The 17,479-nt window shown below is 38.4% G+C and overlaps 1 long non-coding RNA gene across 1 annotated transcript in view; it reads right to left on the reverse strand.

Moving 5' to 3' along the window:
• The window catches only part of LOC132681190 (uncharacterized), a 121,519-nt gene that overhangs the window by 61,599 nt on the left and 42,441 nt on the right, over nt 1-17,479 (reverse strand). The window lies entirely within an intron of this gene.

A 17,479-nucleotide genomic window follows, 5' to 3' on the forward strand; every position in this document is an offset into this window, starting at 1 on the left:
CAGCAATGTCTGTCAATTATCTCTCAGTAAAACTGAAGAAAAAAAGAGATCTTCATTTTCACATTTTCATTAGTGCTGCTTTTATTATAAAACTTTACAAAGTGAAGGCATAACTGTATAGGAATGTATTATTTTTCCTGTATTTAAGAAAAAGGTTTTGACAATGATACATACCTGTAGTTTCAGATAATAAGCTGTATACCAACTCACAGGATAGGGTGAGGGAGAGAGTCAAAGAATGTCACCAGTGCCCTGGCCTGGTTGCTAGAAAGCTCAGGTTTAAGACACATCTTCCATTAGAAGCAGTAATTACTGTGTGTGCACAGGCAACAAGATCCCCTTTTCCCAAAAATAAAAAATAAAATTTTCCAGAAATGATGACAAATTCTAGTACTGAAATTAAAGTAATTGTAAGCATCATATGTAAATACCCTTCTTCTTCCTCTGCCCACTATTAGAATAATGTGTCGAATTCCTCAAGGTAAATTGCATTCCAGAGGTGTTGCCTAAGTTACAACATGCAGAGGAAGAAATTTTTTTAAATCACCTTTAAATTTTTATTTTTCAGATTAAGGCACCAAAAACAACAGAAAAATAGCCTATAATATTACATGAGTGAGAATATTACATCTATACTGCTAAGTTCATAAGAAAGAAAGAGGAGCTGGCATCTCTCAAGAAATAAGACTAAGGCAGTTACCGATCCACACTTTTGTCTGAGTAATAGATATACATCTAATTATGGAGGAGGAGGATATAACAAGAACTGTCATAATTCTCCCACCCATTACATGTAATTTTATATATGTATATTTGGATGAAAAACTTTTAAACATTAAGGTTTGACAAGTGCAATAAAGAAAAGGGTTTTGAGCTTACGCTGTTCGGTGCACACAGGAAAGAAGAGAAAGGTTCATTTTATAATGCCTTTTATCTGTTCTTACACATTGTCCTTAAATGAAGTTATTCAGAAAAGCAGTCCACACACCATCATCCAAATTAAAATGCAAACCTCACATTAACACGAATAAATGTGTCCACAATTTCAGAGATTATTTTAGGAAATGTGGTCCATTATATGTGTTTCTTTTATGATGAGTTTGGAATTGGGGGGGAAATTTGGCTCATAGTTAGCATAGAATACCAAAACTAAGAGATATAATGCAGTGCTATAATGGGTAATTTCCACTATTCTTGTACAAATATCTAATTCAATACTTCTAATTATCAGTTTGCACCATGAAGGAAATATTCCTTTGAGTAAAGCAAATGTAGAGCTTTTATTAAAGAATTCGCATGATTTTCTAGGTACACTTTTCATGTTACCATAATTTAATTTTCACCTCTATTTGACAGGGCCTGCTACAAATAGTGAAATCTAAAGGGGAAAAAAAAAAGTATAAAATAAATGAGTTTATTTTGCTATCACATAAAACAGACTCTAAACTGTAGCATTATAAGATAAAATTTACTAAAGCTTTTTTTTTCTGACAAAACACTTAGAAAACAATCTCTAAAAATGCCAGTTTAAAAACAGCTTAAGAACATTACACTGTAAAAATCACCTTTTTGTGAATTCGTTATTTATTGATAAAAGAAGTGTTTGCCTGTTTTTTGTTTTGTTTTGTTTTGTTTTGTTTGTCACAATGGTTGTATTTCTTTTTTCTTTTTTCTTTTTTACAGGCTGTATTCTAAATATAATCTACTAGTATTTATCCACTTTTAGCTCACAATAAAATCAGCTCTCCACCTTTCCTACCTGCTAGACAAATTGGATTAGAAAGTGATTCTGGTGTTAATTTTACCAGAAGCTAGACAGAGTAAACTGCACATTCGGCTACACAGATTTCTGGACTTTTGATTGTGTCTATGAAACTGTATTAGGGATGGTATTTTGTAAATATGAAACTAATGCACTTCATGACATTCCCTAAATCATGTGTCTTTGTAGTTTCTCACCTTCAACGTACAGCCAGAAACTTTATTGCCCTAGATCAGGAAAGGATAAGAACTTCATTTGTGAGCAAGCCTTTGTAGGGAGTACATTGATTTGCTAAAATGTTTTAGTTCCTACCTAACACTTCACGGACCCAGCCTCGAGGATGCAATCTATAATTTTCATTATGAAGAGAAGAGACCTTCCACCTATGAACTCTCTACGCTGCGCAACTAGCTGCTTTCAGGGAGGTGTGCTTAGGACAAAGAGGGAGGGAAGCAAAGCAAAGCCCCTTCTGTTTCTGGAGGCTGAGGATGGTAGACTTTGAAAAGCCATCTGAGACTGCCTCCCAATTTTCCTTTCTGGCTTTCACTCTTCTTAGTGGTCAGGTGCAGGAAGCCCAATGGAAGAGCAACCTCAAATTCCATATCAACTAGAATGCAACCTCCCCCACGCCCTGGGGTTGCCCCACATCCACTTCCTCGGAGTTCATCTATTAGCTTTGAGGAATGGCTTTCCTAGACTCCACTTTGTTTCACTGTGGCCTGGATAGAAACCAGGCATTCCCACAGCACCCCACCCTAACCCCATAGGGAACTAACAAGACAGCTGAGTTAAGAGCTAGCAAGCAAGAATGCCTCCATGGTAGAAGGTCAACTGAGGCTTTCTGCCAGGGAGCAATATGGGGAATGAAGCAGAGAAAGCCAAGGTAAGAGCAAGTTGACCAAGCCAAGATAAAAGGTGCCACATCAGCTGAGTGCCAGCAAGATAGCGGACAAAGGACATCAGCCTGGAAACCAGAGGATCAAAAGAACTCCGCACCCAAAGATGCTAGCTAGCTCTTCCCCACCACTCCTAGACTATGAAAGTCTTACCCATCCACCACAATCACCCAATCACCAACTAGAAAGGGTACCTGGAAGTGGACAGAAGGTTGAGAAATTTGGGAGACAAAGCATGGTTTCCTAAAGGGCAGCATTATCTAAAGGGATTATTTTAATGATTGGAGCAGACCTAATTTTATTTTTTTTTTAATTTATTTTATTTTATTTTATTTTATTTATTTTTTTTTATTTTATTTTATTTTTTAATTTTTTTTAACGTTTATTTATTTTTGAGACAGGGAGAGACAGAGCATGAACAGGGGAGGGTCAGAGAGAGGGAGACACAGAATATGAAGCAGGCTCCAGGCTCTGAGCTGTCAGCACAGAGCCCGACGCGGGGCTAGAACTCACGGACCGCAAGATCATGACCTGAGCCAAAGTCGGCCGCCCAACCGACTGAGCCACCCAGGTGCCCTGGAGCAGACCTAATTTTAAATGACACAGGACTTTAAATTTGTAAGAGAACCAAAGTAGTTATAGACAACATATTGGAACTACATTTTCCAGGCACATCCAAGTGTGAGTTAAGTCAATGTTATAAACCCAACACAAAGACAAAAGCTTCGGTAGTACAAATAATTCCTTCTCCAAACACACATTATTACACACAAACACAGTCACTGCATGGTATTTGGTGAGCAAAGTAGCGTGGTCCTTTTTGGCCTGAATTGTCCGCACAGAATAACTATGTTAATCAAAGTGACCAAATAACCACTTGGGTTTCCTTTTTGGTTCTTCTGTGTATGTATTAGTCAGAATTACCAGTGTGAAGGAAAAACAAAAACAAAAACAAACAAAAAAACCTTGCTCATTTTTAGTTTAGTCATCTGGAAAAAAAAAAGGCATAGTAATAACTGGCATGATTCTTTGTGGAAATTAAGTAAGATGATTTATGTGAAGTTAAGGGCTTTCTCTAAATTGGTTACCATAGTGTCTGCTACCGTTCCCTCCATTCCCTCCCCCACTCCATCTTCATACATTTTCTGAGATCAGCCAGGTGCAAACCTTCAGCATCACTGACATCCCATTTTCCACTGCCACCATTTCAAAAACCCTAATCACTAAATTGGCAAGTCTTTGTTCTTCACATGAAATAGTTACTTTTTTAAAAAAGTTTTTGGCAAGACATCTGATCCTTTGGGAGCGGGGTGGCCAGGCTGTTTTATTTTGTGGGTTTTTTTAATTTTTAAAAATTTTTATTTATTTTGAAAGAGAGACAGAGCGTGCATGCACGCACTAGCTGGGGTGGGGCAGAACAACAGAGGGAGAGAGAGAGAATCCCAAGCAGGCTCTGCACTGATAGTGCAGAACCCAACATGGGGTTTGATCTCACGAGCCATGAGATCATGACCTATGCCAAAATCAAGAGTCAGACACTTCACCAGGTGACCCACCCAGGCACCCCTAAAATAGTTCTTACACTTACCCACTGTCTTCATTTTCACTGCCATGGCCTTCAATACAGATCTCACTTCTTCTCTTTGGCACCTGTACCTTCTAATACTTGTCTCTTGTTTAATTCCCTCGTTTGCAAACTGGACTCAGCTCTGAGCTGGTCATTCCTTTCTCCAAGGCCCTCTCTTCTTTTCTAGAGATGCTCTGGAAGAGGCAACTAAAACGTCTGTATCATTTTATATTATTTTCCTCTGCAGATAAAATTAACGTTCATATTCATTTATAAATACCATATTCCTACCATCCAACACAGTGTCTCACCTACTTCAACTTGTGCATAAACTTTCATTTTTGAATGAAGACTCTGATACACTACATAACCTTTTGATATAGATCTCTTAAGATGAAGACCAGTCTCCATATTTTACTTAAAAATGAATGATAATAACAGTTATTATTATTTGGAGAACGTAGACATTATCAGCATGCTTTTACAAGCAATTTCATTTGAAAACTGGGTTTCTAGAAGGTGAGAAAAATTGCCTAGGATCTCACATCTAGTAAACAGCAAAGCCGAAGCTTGAACACAGCATCACTCCATTCTTTTCACAACCCCAATCAGCTTCAATTGATTGATTAATTAAGTGAGAGTGATTAATTGCAGGCAGCTGGAGCCTGTGTCACGGAGAGTATATTCTTCATTGCAGTTTCATCCAGGGCCATGTTGATATGTTATATTGTCCTCACTGTCTTTATCTATGTTAACCAAATAAATGTGAGAGATGATAAATGAAGGAGAAGGAGAGGGACGTGTTGCATGCATATCATATGTGTTTGAAAACTGGGGAGATACGATTTAAGGATATATTTGCTAAGGGCTTCTGGAAAAGGAGGTTCCTTAGTAGCTCCCATGTCTCTGCAAGACATGAACAGGAAAATGGGTGGCCCTGGTTCTGTCAGCTGCTGGTAGTCACCTTCTGACCATGAAGAAGGCTGTGGAAGGTGCGGTGGGGAGACAGAAAAAAATCAACTTCTTCAAAAAATGGAGCCACCTACTACACCACCTTCCAGTTAAGAGGCCATTACGTTCTTGTTCAGCGAGTTTCAATTGGTTTTTTGGGTACATGTACCCAAACTATACGAATTGATATAAGAAAGAAGTAGAAGCGGAGGGCAGTTTATACTTACATTATTTCAGACACACATGTAAAAGGCATCGCTGTGACATTGCCACTGAATGTATTAAAGTTTAAAAGTGCTAAGGGGAGGCTGGGTGGCTCAGTCGGTTCAGCATTCAACTCTGGCTCAGGTCATGATCCCACAGTTCATGGGTTTGAGCCCTGCCTTGGGCTCTGCGCTGACAGCTCAGAGCCCAGAGCCTGCTTCAGATTCTGTGTCTCCCTCTCTTCCTGCTCCTCCCCGACTCACACTCTGTCTCTGTCTCACTTTCTCAGAAATAAATAAACATTAAAAAAAAAACTTTTAAACAAGTGTTTGAGAACGTTTTAGATCACACAGATAGGACTTATAAGCCATGGATGCTGAGGTCTAAACAGTGCGTGAGGGCAATGGCGGATGACTTTACAAGGGCTGAAGGAGGAAACAGAACAGCCCCCCTCATCCCACACAACTCAGTATGTCAGTGGGTATCCCATCTGGTTTACAGGTGCCAGAAACAAGCAAACAAAATTTTGGAAAAATTAGACTAGCAGGCAATGTATAAGTGGAACATCCTCTGAATGGATCTTCTCTACTCAAGAGGGAAAGAGGATGTTTTCCACCCACGCTGGGCATTCTGTTTCTATTTTCTGGGCTCTGCCCTATCCCAGGCCCCTCTCCCCACTGAAAGGCCATGGAGAAAATAGACCTCACCAAAGCATGAGACAGAATGACCCACAGTGTGGCTCTGGAAGTCAGCCAGTTCCCCAGCATTGATGTGGTCCCACTTAACTCCACTGGGGTGGACGCATGTAGAGGTTTTGTGACACTGAGCTATCACAGCAGCTGGCATACCAGGAGCTGAAGTGGAGTCACGGCAAGTAGGGTGGGCAGCAGAAATGCTCCAGAAAACACTGAAGTGTAATTTCAGGCAATGCCGCATTGTTTGGGAATTTGGGAAACCACAGGAGTAAACAGGACAAGCTGGCATGCAGCAGGCAAAAATAAGACAGGACTTTTTTTTTTTCCCTGACATAACAGAGAAACCAGATCAAAGATATGGAGCAGTTGGCATGCAAGTCTGGGTCTACAATACTGATTCATTCTGCTACCAACTGTTTCTTGTGTGCCTACTATGTGTCACACTCTCTGCCAGAGGAGTATGACAACAAGGAAGGCATAATTCCATTGACACACACAAACCTGGAGCCACCAAGCACAGAGATGCAAAAAGTGTATCATTTCATTATTTTTCCCATAACAATTTATATTTGAGTTGAAGCCCCCATCACATAGCAGCAAAAATAAGGCCTCCTCTAGCTCCGTCTCCCCCCGGGGTTGCCTCCAACTTCCAGGGGATTTAAAAAGTGCCAGGAAGTCTGGAGAGAGGACGAAGGTGAGGAATCCAGTCCTCGCAGCATTATCTCTGCTACTGGACTCTTCGGGGAAGTCCCCATCTCTTCTGTGCTGACCTGGGCCATCTTCCCCATTCCTGGAGCAAGACCTCAGCAGTCCCCTCTCTCACAGCTACTGTCCATTCCTCACCGGTGCTTCTCTGCTTCTTCACCACTTCAGGCACTGTCTGTGCCTCTTCTTGGGGACACACCAGCACCTTAACTCTCTTCCTCCCTTTTCAACTTGCTTCCCTTTCCTGGACCTGCGAAATCTTATCTAACCCTGGGCTGAGGACAGTACAACAGAAACTGACCCCTTCTTCTTTCAACTCTTTTCTAAAGCAAATCCTTAATTTTGAGTTACAAAAACAAAACAGTAGACTCCTTTACTGTCACTTGTTTTACTTTTTGTCCGTTTCCCTAGCTTCCTGGATGTAGAGGAAGGGTAGGGGTTAGAGGAAATACTAGGAGGACAAAAGCACTGGGTAACATCTCCAAAGATTATCCCACAGCAATGGAGCTATGTTGTTCTTTGAAAAGATGAGACATGTCTCAAGGAAGAAATCATATATAAGCTGGGTCTTGAAAATAGATAGGTATTCCAAAAGAAGAAAATAAAAGAGAATCAAAGATATGAGCAAGACTTCACTTGTATTTTTAGATGACAAAATAATACAGGACTTAAGAACAACATGCAGAACCTCACAGAAAATGAAGGCCCAATACCATTAACAGTATTAAACATCCACCGTGGACAGAAAAATTGGCCATATGCTATTTTATTTTATGTGGTTAAATGTGAATTCAAATTTGACATCCCCTCCCTCACTTTAAAGTTCAAAAACTAAAAGTTTGTACAACTTTAAGAAATGTACAACTTAGGTAAGGCCCCCAAACAGAGGTCAGATTAAAAAATCAAGAGCTGTATTTACCTCTTCCTCTGTGACAAGTACCTATTTGACTAGAGACTTCCATTAGAATAAATGAGTAACGGAGTACAGCATTGCGTAGGAAAAGAGATCCCCCACGAAACTGGTACTTCTGAACTAGAAATTTTTAGATGCATGTTACATAACTGATGTGATCAACTATATCATCAAAGAAATATGTAGACACAATAGGCAAGAGCAATTATTTTTAATCGCCCACCAACATTAGGTTTCCTACCAGCAATCTGTATCACAGATTTTACCAACACATGTAACCTCCCTTGACTTCAGTGAGAGTTGTGTGGGTGTCCATGCACTGGAGAAAAGAGTCCCACGAACACACATCACTCTTCTCAATTTACATTTTCAGCATCCTGAATTTAAGCATCTCAATGAATCGGACAGGGAGTGCTACTGAAGTCTCAACTCTAAATAAATAGTTTAAAATAAAAAGTTGTATAAATATCAGTCTGTGCCAACGATGCGGTTTGAGAGGGAGTGCTATAAACACAAAGTAAATTAAATGGGATCTACTTTTGTGGGGTAAAAGGCTACTTAGACTGGTTATTATAGAGAAAATTCTGTTGTGTGGTGCGACAGCACGTACCCATGTGGCTAACCTACAACTGGTAGAAGAAACAAATCCCACCCATACCTAGGAGCGGTGCCACAGCCAGACCACAATTCCTATGAGGGATGAACTTAATTTGCTGAAAATGAAGGCCAGGCTCTGTTGCAGCTCATTAGCTGGTTACAGACACACTGCGAGAGAAGAAAGTGGAATTCAGTCGATGTTCCAACTTCTACATGTGCTGTGAATAAAACAGACTATTGTTTTTTTGATAAAGAAGTATTGTTTTGAATGTGCAGAGTGGCTAAGTAAAGCCAGCAGAATTTTTTGGCCAAATATAGTCTCTTGCTCACTCCTAAAAATCCTAGCTTTCAAATTAAGAGCTGAAGTCATTGAAAAAAAAAAAAAAAGTTTACATTCCTGCAGCCTGCTGCAGCAAAGCCAAACAAATGTTTGGCTTAAAGCTCACTTACATCTCTTTCATGAGCCTTTTCTTTAACATGGAAGTCTGAAAAATACCATTTCTTTTATCGAGTCATTTAATGCCAAGTGTTTTGTGTGTGTGAGTGTGAGTGTGTGTGTGTGTGTGTGTGTGTTTGTGTGAGGACACGCACACTCAAAAACAGTACTATAGGGTCAATGTAGTGGTTTTAAAGCATGGGGTCATATCTGAATTTAAAGAAACCATGGTTTTACAGCTTCTGGCATAATTTAGGTCACAGTCACAAACTGATTTTTTTAAGCATCATTAACCACTGAATGGACAAGGAATGTGTTATTTTCAAGGAGTTCCTTTGGTGCCAGTTTAGGCAATAAAAACCTAGGACAGGGGTCAAACTTGGGAGGGTAACTAGTATGTAGTTGCCCTCTTGATGCACTTTTTTACCATAAAAAGTCAACATGTTTTTTGGCCTTCAGTCTCCAACACCAAGCTGCATAACACAGGGTAACATCAGTTTGTTGGAGGCAGGCATCTAGATGGCAAATTTCCATGCAGTCAGTCAGATTGGAGACCTGGGACTCTGAAGAGCCCGTTAAAATTACAAAACTGCAGAACTGAACATGCAGTGGCCTATTATTTTTCAGGATCATGGGTTGATTCTCCTTACAATATTCTATGCGGATCAGCCACATTTTTGTTTGATAATTCAGTTGAGTTTTGTTATCCTAATGACCTTCGTAGAAAACAAATTCCCAATCTAAGAGCAGAAAATGAAGTGGTTTAAAAAAGAGACTCTTTACAACTAACTTGCAAGTGACAATCCATCCCCACACCTGAAAAAAAAGGGAAAGGAGGGAGCCTGTGTCCTAGTTGTCTCCAGGCTCTGCACGTTGGTGGTGTTATTTTGTTTTTAAGAGTAACTTGGTATTGAAGGTACACTTCCCAAGTGCAAATGATCAGTGTGTCAGAGTGAGGACAGCAGAGAGTTAAGTATGCCTTCATGGTCGAACAACAGCACGATGAAAGCTGGGGGCCTCCTTAGACCAATTCCATTTCCCTTCTTAGACTTTAAGCACTAAACAAATAGGTACTTTCATTACAGAGGGCAGTTGTTACATGGATGGAATAAAATGAAGCATTTACCATAAAACATTATTTACAGATTGAATTTTTTAATAGAATATCAAAAAAACTGAGATTTTTTTGGTCATGTCCAGAGGGTCCCCAAACTCTCTCTTTAGAGGTAGTAGCATCAACTTAGTAGAATTTTACCTGCATAGATTTACCTGAAGACTTTACATCATCAGTGTATGAGTGACTATACCAGCATAAAAGGAAGAGCTGAAGAAACGTACATTTTATTGTACATTTTTCCAGATATCTCAAGCATCAACTCTTGTGCTTTTGAGAAGTACCTTAAGATACTACAATCTACCGAAGAATGTTTTTGATTTGTGTCAAATTTCTGAGAATTAAGTCCAGAGAGACTATAAGAGAAACAAGATCACCTTTTGAGAGAATGGATGGAGACTGCCTTCCATTCAAAACACAGTACCAACTCATTAATGAGATGGCCCCAGACATGCATTTTCCAAATATATATTTGTTGAGTATATAAACTAATGAAATGCTTTCACTTTGACCTTTTTTTTCTTTTTTATCACTTTTATTAGTTTCTAAAGTGTTTTCTAAAGGCCTTTGCTTCTGTAAAAAATGTTTTAGATTGCAAATTTAAATTTTTTGTCTCATGCCATCATTGCGAATCTCCACTATTGTATTACCTATCTATGTGTCCTGTTTGCCTGTGAAGTTGGCTGCTTTCTCCTTTAGTTCCAGGTCCTCAGTTAAGACTTCTCTACTAGTGTGCCTGTGTCTAACATTATTTCACTTTATTCCTTCCAATCTGTTCTAAGATAGAAAAAGAGATCTAAATTTGTTAATAATTTATGTTAAATAATAATCAATATGACTCTGGATAAAAACCTACTACATAAATTCCCCAGAAGTTTTGCAATCGCATTTTTTATCAAGAGCTAATGTTGCCAGTGGTGCCTGAGTGGCCCAGTTGATTAAGCGTCCGACTCTTGATTTCGGCTCAGGTCATAATCTCATAGTTTGTGAGTTCAAGCCCCACATGGGTTCAGCGCTGACAGTGCAGAACCTGCTTGAGATTCTCTCCCTCTCTCTCTCTGCCCCTCCCTGACTTTCGCTATCTGTCTCTCTCTCTCAATAAATAAATAAACGTTAAAACAAAAAAAAAAGAGCTAACACAACCAAAATATCAGTAGTCAGGCAAATAAGGAGTTGTTATAATATACAAGCTCTGACTACCTCTAGACTACCTCAAAAAGTCAATGAATACATATACAACAGAGATGTGAGCTGACCACCAAATGAATTTTTTGCTTAATAAGACTTTACATTTGAGACTAATTTATATCCTAAATTTCTCCAATCCCATTTCATATTTGAACACTAGATTACAGTTTACAAAAAACTTCCACATAATGTACTTATGACATCTCACCTTCAGGGAAGTAAGGAATATAAGCACCTTTAAAACAAGCCAAATGGACAGTGGCTATTACTCAGGGACGAGAACATTGTTCAGAGTATGGTGAACCCACACAATCTGGTTCTCATATTGGCACTTCAGCAGCAGAAGCACATTTCTGCCTTTGCCCCAGCTACACCATTATTCTCATGTATTTTCTTACTTTAGTAAATTTTTGGTAATATTTAAAACAACTTAATAAAACATTTAAAAAATATATTTTCAGTGTTGGGGCACTTGGGTGGCTTAGTCGATTGAGCATCTAACTCTTGATTTCAGCTCAGGTCATGATCCCAGAGTTGTGGGATTGAGCCTCACCTCAGGCTCCACGCTGGGCAAGGAGCCTACCGAAGATTCTCTCTCCCTCTCTCTCTCTCTCTCTCTCTCTCTGTCTCTCTCTGTCTCTCTCTGTCTCTCCCTCTGCCCCTCCCCAGCTTGTGCACACTCTCTCTTTCTAAAAGAATATTTTTTTAATGTTTAAAAAATTTTAAATTAGGGGCCCCTGGTTGGTTCAATAGGTTGAGTGCCCAACTCCTGGTTTCGGCTCAGGTCATATCTCGTGGTTAATGAGTTTGAGCCCTGCATTGGGCTCTGTGCTGACACCGTGTAGCCTGCTTAGGATCTCTCTCTGCCCCTCCCCTGATCGTACTCTGTCTCTCTCTCTCTCAAAATAAAAATAAATTTAAAAAACATTTTTAAAGTATTTTAATTTAATAAAAATATTGTATTAAATATTAACTGTTTAAAAACTATAAAATATTAAAATCATTTTCAGTACAGTATGATTAAATGTTGCATACTTTAAATAACCAAACACAAAGATAGTACTAACACTCACTCTTACTCTACGTATACACAACATACACACAGACACATGATTCACTAGTAAAAAAAAAAACATACTGAGCCTTCTGATGTGAAACATTTCTGGCAAAACACGAATAACTTTATCAATTCTATCTGAGTTCCCTCAGATAGTTGGTATCCAATTAAAGATACAGACTTGAGATGTTACTGCTTTTATTTGGTCTTGAGAAAGAGGAATCATTTCATTGTTGGAACTCAACTCTTTGAATGTCAGAGTTTTCTGTCGGCTTATTGTCCTGACTGCAAACTGAGCATTCTCTTATATGAAGTGCTTTCACTTAAGACAGACCACTTTTCATAGAAGGTAGACTCCAAAAAAAAAATCTCTGCCAGAATACAGAAATTAGTCAGGGGCATAAAAGTCAGCCAGAAAGCAATAACACCATGGTCTCTGCAGGGTGACAAGAGAATGGATATATATCGTTTTTCCAGCTTTCCTGACCAAGTTTCAAGCTTCAATCTTCGTATCTTGAGAAGAGAAGCAACCTAAAAGGAAGTATGATGGAAATTTCCAAAATACAGAGAGTCTGTTTGGATAAAAACACTGAAGACAGACTTCTATATTTAATGATGGGGCCTGGGTTGCCTGTCTTCTGTGATCACTGGCTCTGTGTGGTACACTTTGGTGAGTTTATGATGGTGTAATCCTCCGATGAATGAAGCACTCCTTCCCTTCACTGCTGTTTATTCTTAGCTTATGCACACAAAGAGCAAAGAAAGTTGTCAACAACACATCCAGTTTATACACTGAGCACTGTTAAGAGCCAAATGACTCAAGTGAACCAAGAAGCTCTTGTGTCCTGAACGTCCTTCATTCATTCATTCACACACACAAATATTTACTCTGCACCTACTATGTGCCAGGCACAACAACAGAAGAGGTTAATTGGGGAAAAGTGAAGGACAGGGACAAGGCCATGGTAGAGAGGCAAGAAAGAGGGGAAAAAATAGTTTGTGTTTGCATTAACAAAAGGGGAGATTCTTTTCCTGACATACTGTAAAATTTTGCACTTCTCAGTCTAACTTATCTGTCATATTGAGTGTTCATTTCTAACTTGAACTATAAGATTCCGGGGAACTCTTTACTGTTGTCATCAAAATTCCCATAGCAGTTGAAAAATACATCTACACTAGCCCTCTAAAATAATTCAAGCCAAAAGAATATACAACTCCATGTATTTTAAGAGCAGAGAATAATGGAGATAATAATTTTTTGCTTTCTATGAAAAAATATAAACTTCATAATTATAAATGCCACTGAAGTGTCCATTTTATAATAAGAAAATAAACAGATTAAAGAGAAAACTCTCACAGCATCTAAATTCTAATACTGTTGATATAATCAATCAGAAGAATTGGAGGAAAATGCAAGACAAGGTTTTTTTGTTTTGTTTTGTTTTAACTTGGAGTTTGGAGGAGTTGTGGATCACCTTACATCTTTATAAACGAAGCCCTGCCTTTAAGGGGGAAAAACTGGTAGTTCTGGCCAATGGCAAACTGTTTTAATATCATTCTCTGAATTGGGACAACAAAAATAAGCACTCATTCAAAAAACGTTTTCAAGTCTTGATTTCTAGAAGTCACCTTACTTATCACTATGTCAGAGTATTTTTCTTCAGTCCATTAGAAGCAGGTTTTGCCTTTATGCTCCTTTCAAGGATTCCAAAGGTTCACTCACAATGTCAGACTACAATAAAATTCAGCGTAATGTGAACCACTCTATGATATTGCCTTTCCTTATTGCCTTTCAGTTATATTGTTCTAAATGCAATAAAGGAGAAGTTGTTCTGAATGGGACAGATAGATAAATGAGTATCATTCCCTGAGTTGAAAAGTCACAGACTATAATACACTAACAGCTTAGAGGTGAATTTCTTATATTGATGGTTGGTTATGCATGTTCAAACATCGGAGGAACCTGAAGAGCATGTAAGGTTGCTTATTACAAATCATAGTGGTTTTTATTTAGTATGCATTCCACAATGGGCAATAAAGCAGTGCCCCCACCAGCCGCAAATATATCAATGCGTTTTTCTAGAGAGCAAACCCAAACAGCACTGTGGTCATAGGAAAAGAGAACCCATGGCCATTTGCTCTGCTGAGGAGCCCCTGTGAAAATGAGGTACCGTTTTTTTACACAGTGGCTTGACTCTTAGCAACAAGTCAGAGCTAGAGAAGCAAGCTATGCCCAAGATATTCTGGGGGCTGTAAACACAGGAATGTTCTGAGAGGTGCCAGTGGGGCCCCAAATGCTCCTGAGCAGTTTACATACAACTCTGGCACAGTGCAGACCTGTCTCTCTGCATTCATTAGCCAGAGGTGAGCTTATTGACAGGAAGACAGAAACACATGACGAAGCTTAGTTTTCTATGCCTTCCATGGACCGCAGCACTGATCTCTGTAGGTGATGTCAGGAGCATTCCAAACATGAAAGTCAGTTTTAAAATACCGAGAGTATATAATCATTATTTTACATACAGTCATCTGTTTATGTGAAGATGAAAAAAAGGACTTCCAGACAATTCTGGCCTATAAATACCACCAACCCCAGTCATTATTTTAAGTGCTTCCTTCACCCGCTAAGAAAAAAAAAAGAGTTAAAAAAAAAACACTCAAAAGTAACATTTCAAGGGTAATTATACTCATATTTTGAAGTAACTTATCTTAAGAATATGAATGATCCTGTGCAGCTTACATCTTGGGTCGTTTCGTGCAGAATTCCCACTAACAATCCCTTTGCCCGGTACTTAAAATAAACCCAGCTATTCCTTCTCCCAGAGAGAAAATAACAAAAATCTCAATGGTCGCAGTGAAATTATCCCCTGTGACAGAGTGAGTCATCTAAGCCACTGCAGGCAAAAGCTCCCTTCTTTGAAAACTTGTTCCCTGTCTTCCTTCTAGGGAACGTACACTATTGGCATATGACTGGAAAGCATGAAGCTTTACTTCACTTTATGCACCTGACACGGTCTGAAGGAATTTTGTTGCAAGTTCATGTTTTTGTATAAAACTGTATTTTCTTATTGGCTTTCACCACAGAGTTAAAGCAGTAGGCCCAAAGGAAAAGGTTTTTACTAAAACATTTTAATTTCAGTGAAGAGTTCAATGTTTGCCTCAGTAGATATTTCTTATGACTTTATTTCATACATAACTATTAATTCTGCAAAATATCACTGCTGATTCTGTGCACTTATTCAGAGCACACTTCTGATTAAAAAATGAAACATCCATAATTTCTTAAGTTATTGACAGTATTTGATATTTAAGAAGTCATGCTGACTGTGCCAATTTTATAGTTTAGTGAATGCTCGTTGAGAAATCATTATGAGGATTTTATTCATCAGAATTCACCAGCCCTACCAGTAATTTTACACACAATATATCCATTTAATAACACCTTCTTTCTCTCTTCTATTCTACTCCAATTATCAAATTTTTAAGAGATGCAAGCTTCATGATTTCTATAATTGACAGGAAGGCAGAAACACATGAGAAACACTCAAATCTAATGGGTTGGTTTCTTAAACTGTATCCTTTTTTAATGTTTTTATTTAATTTTGAGAGAGAAAGAGAGAGAGAGAGAGAGCGAGCGAATGGGAGAGGGGCAGAGAGAGAGGGAGACAAGAATCTGAAGCAGACTCCAGGCTCTGAGCTGTCAGCACAGAGCCCAACACGGGGCTCAAACTCATGAACCACGAGATTATGACCTGAGCCGAAGTCGGATGCTCAACTGACTGAGCCACCCAGGCACCCCTGTATTCTTTTTATTTAAATCAACAAGAGGGCATAACAAACTTCTTACTATTTATGACACACTTTACTTCATGTCAATGAAATTAGTAACTTTTATGAAATCAATCCATTTCTTTCTGGAAATTTTTCAAACTTTTTTCAAAAATTTTTCACCTTAAATACTGAATTTCCAGTTTTTAAAATGTTTATTAGAAGTTGCATAGGCATTAGAGAAATTCTGAGTTACCCTTACATAAAAATTACATATATCTAGGAATATGCACAGGGTACTTTAAAATTATAAATCTCCAGTCTGCCTGGTTCTAGGCAGTGTATTTTTCTGACACAGGTTTTAAGAAATACAACAAGAAAAATAAGCAAGTCTATAATAAATCCCTCTTAAAGGTGTCAGTGCTTCCTGTTATCTATAAAAATTTAGAAACACAATAAAGTGAAAGGCAAGAAAATCTGTGTACAATGCCATATGCTGAGCCAAGTATAATGAAGAGAACTTCAACTTATGCCCCCCTCAAAAAAAAAAAAAAACTTTACTAAACGGTTATCTTGATAGGATCAGGTAAGACTGCCCATTAAGACTGTCCATAAACTGACAACCTCAAATAGATAAGCCACCAACTCGGCACCACTACCCAAAGGAGAACAGATCCAAACATCCTGAGAAATGTCCTAAGGAAAAAGTATAAAGAAAGAATCAAAGAAGTTAGGGCTGAAAGGAACGTTAGAGGTCACCTGTGATGAAATCACCTATTTACATGGAATTAAATAGTTAGAGAAACCATAACATTTTCATAATTAAAAAAAAAATAATGAATGTGTAAGTTCAAATAAAATACCCTGAGAATACAGGTCCTTAAAAAAAAAATAGAGATAGCTCCAGCCTGATTCAATAAATTAAGTATGTAACTAGTGTGTAATGATTTTTTTTATAACTTAGATAAAATAAATAATAGACAGATTTAGAGCCTCCAGGTATTACTCTCAGAACCTCTCTCAAGACAACCTTTGTTGTCTCTTCCAGCTGACACTTCTGTATCCTATTTCCTCATACTTATCTTCACCAAAGTGACCAACAACCTGACCAACAACTCTAATTACAGCCTTAACTGTATCAGTTTAACAGGCTAATCCTAAAATGGTTATTTGCATTTTAGACCACAAGCTCTCAGGACCCCAAGAAGTGGATAGGAGAATATCAAACAGTTGACAAATAATGTGAATAATGTTCAGTTCATAAAGGGTTTCAAATTTATCCTCAGGTGGCTATCTAGTCACATACTGGTGATAATCCTTACGGTGGAAGTTACTGGATTACAAAGATGATGTTTGCCACCAAGATGAATGGTAAGGTTTTGTTAGAATCACTCAATTATTAAATTGTTCACTTCACAGAACTGCTAAATAATAATCAATACCACTCAGAGAATGACACCGTTCCTTTTCCAAAACATTTTCATGATGCAATTTGCTGGGAATGGGGAAAGAAATCGGTGGGAAGTGTGCCTTCCTTCGTGAACGTACACATCTTACTAATTAAGCCATGTGTTGTAATTTTATCTAAGCAAGCAGGAATGCACATAAAAGCACTTAAATTGTACC

Source organism: Panthera onca, chromosome A1 (genome assembly GCF_046562875.1).
Source record: "Panthera onca isolate mPanOnc1 chromosome A1, mPanOnc1 haplotype 2, whole genome shotgun sequence".
NCBI lineage: Eukaryota > Metazoa > Chordata > Mammalia > Carnivora > Felidae > Panthera > Panthera onca.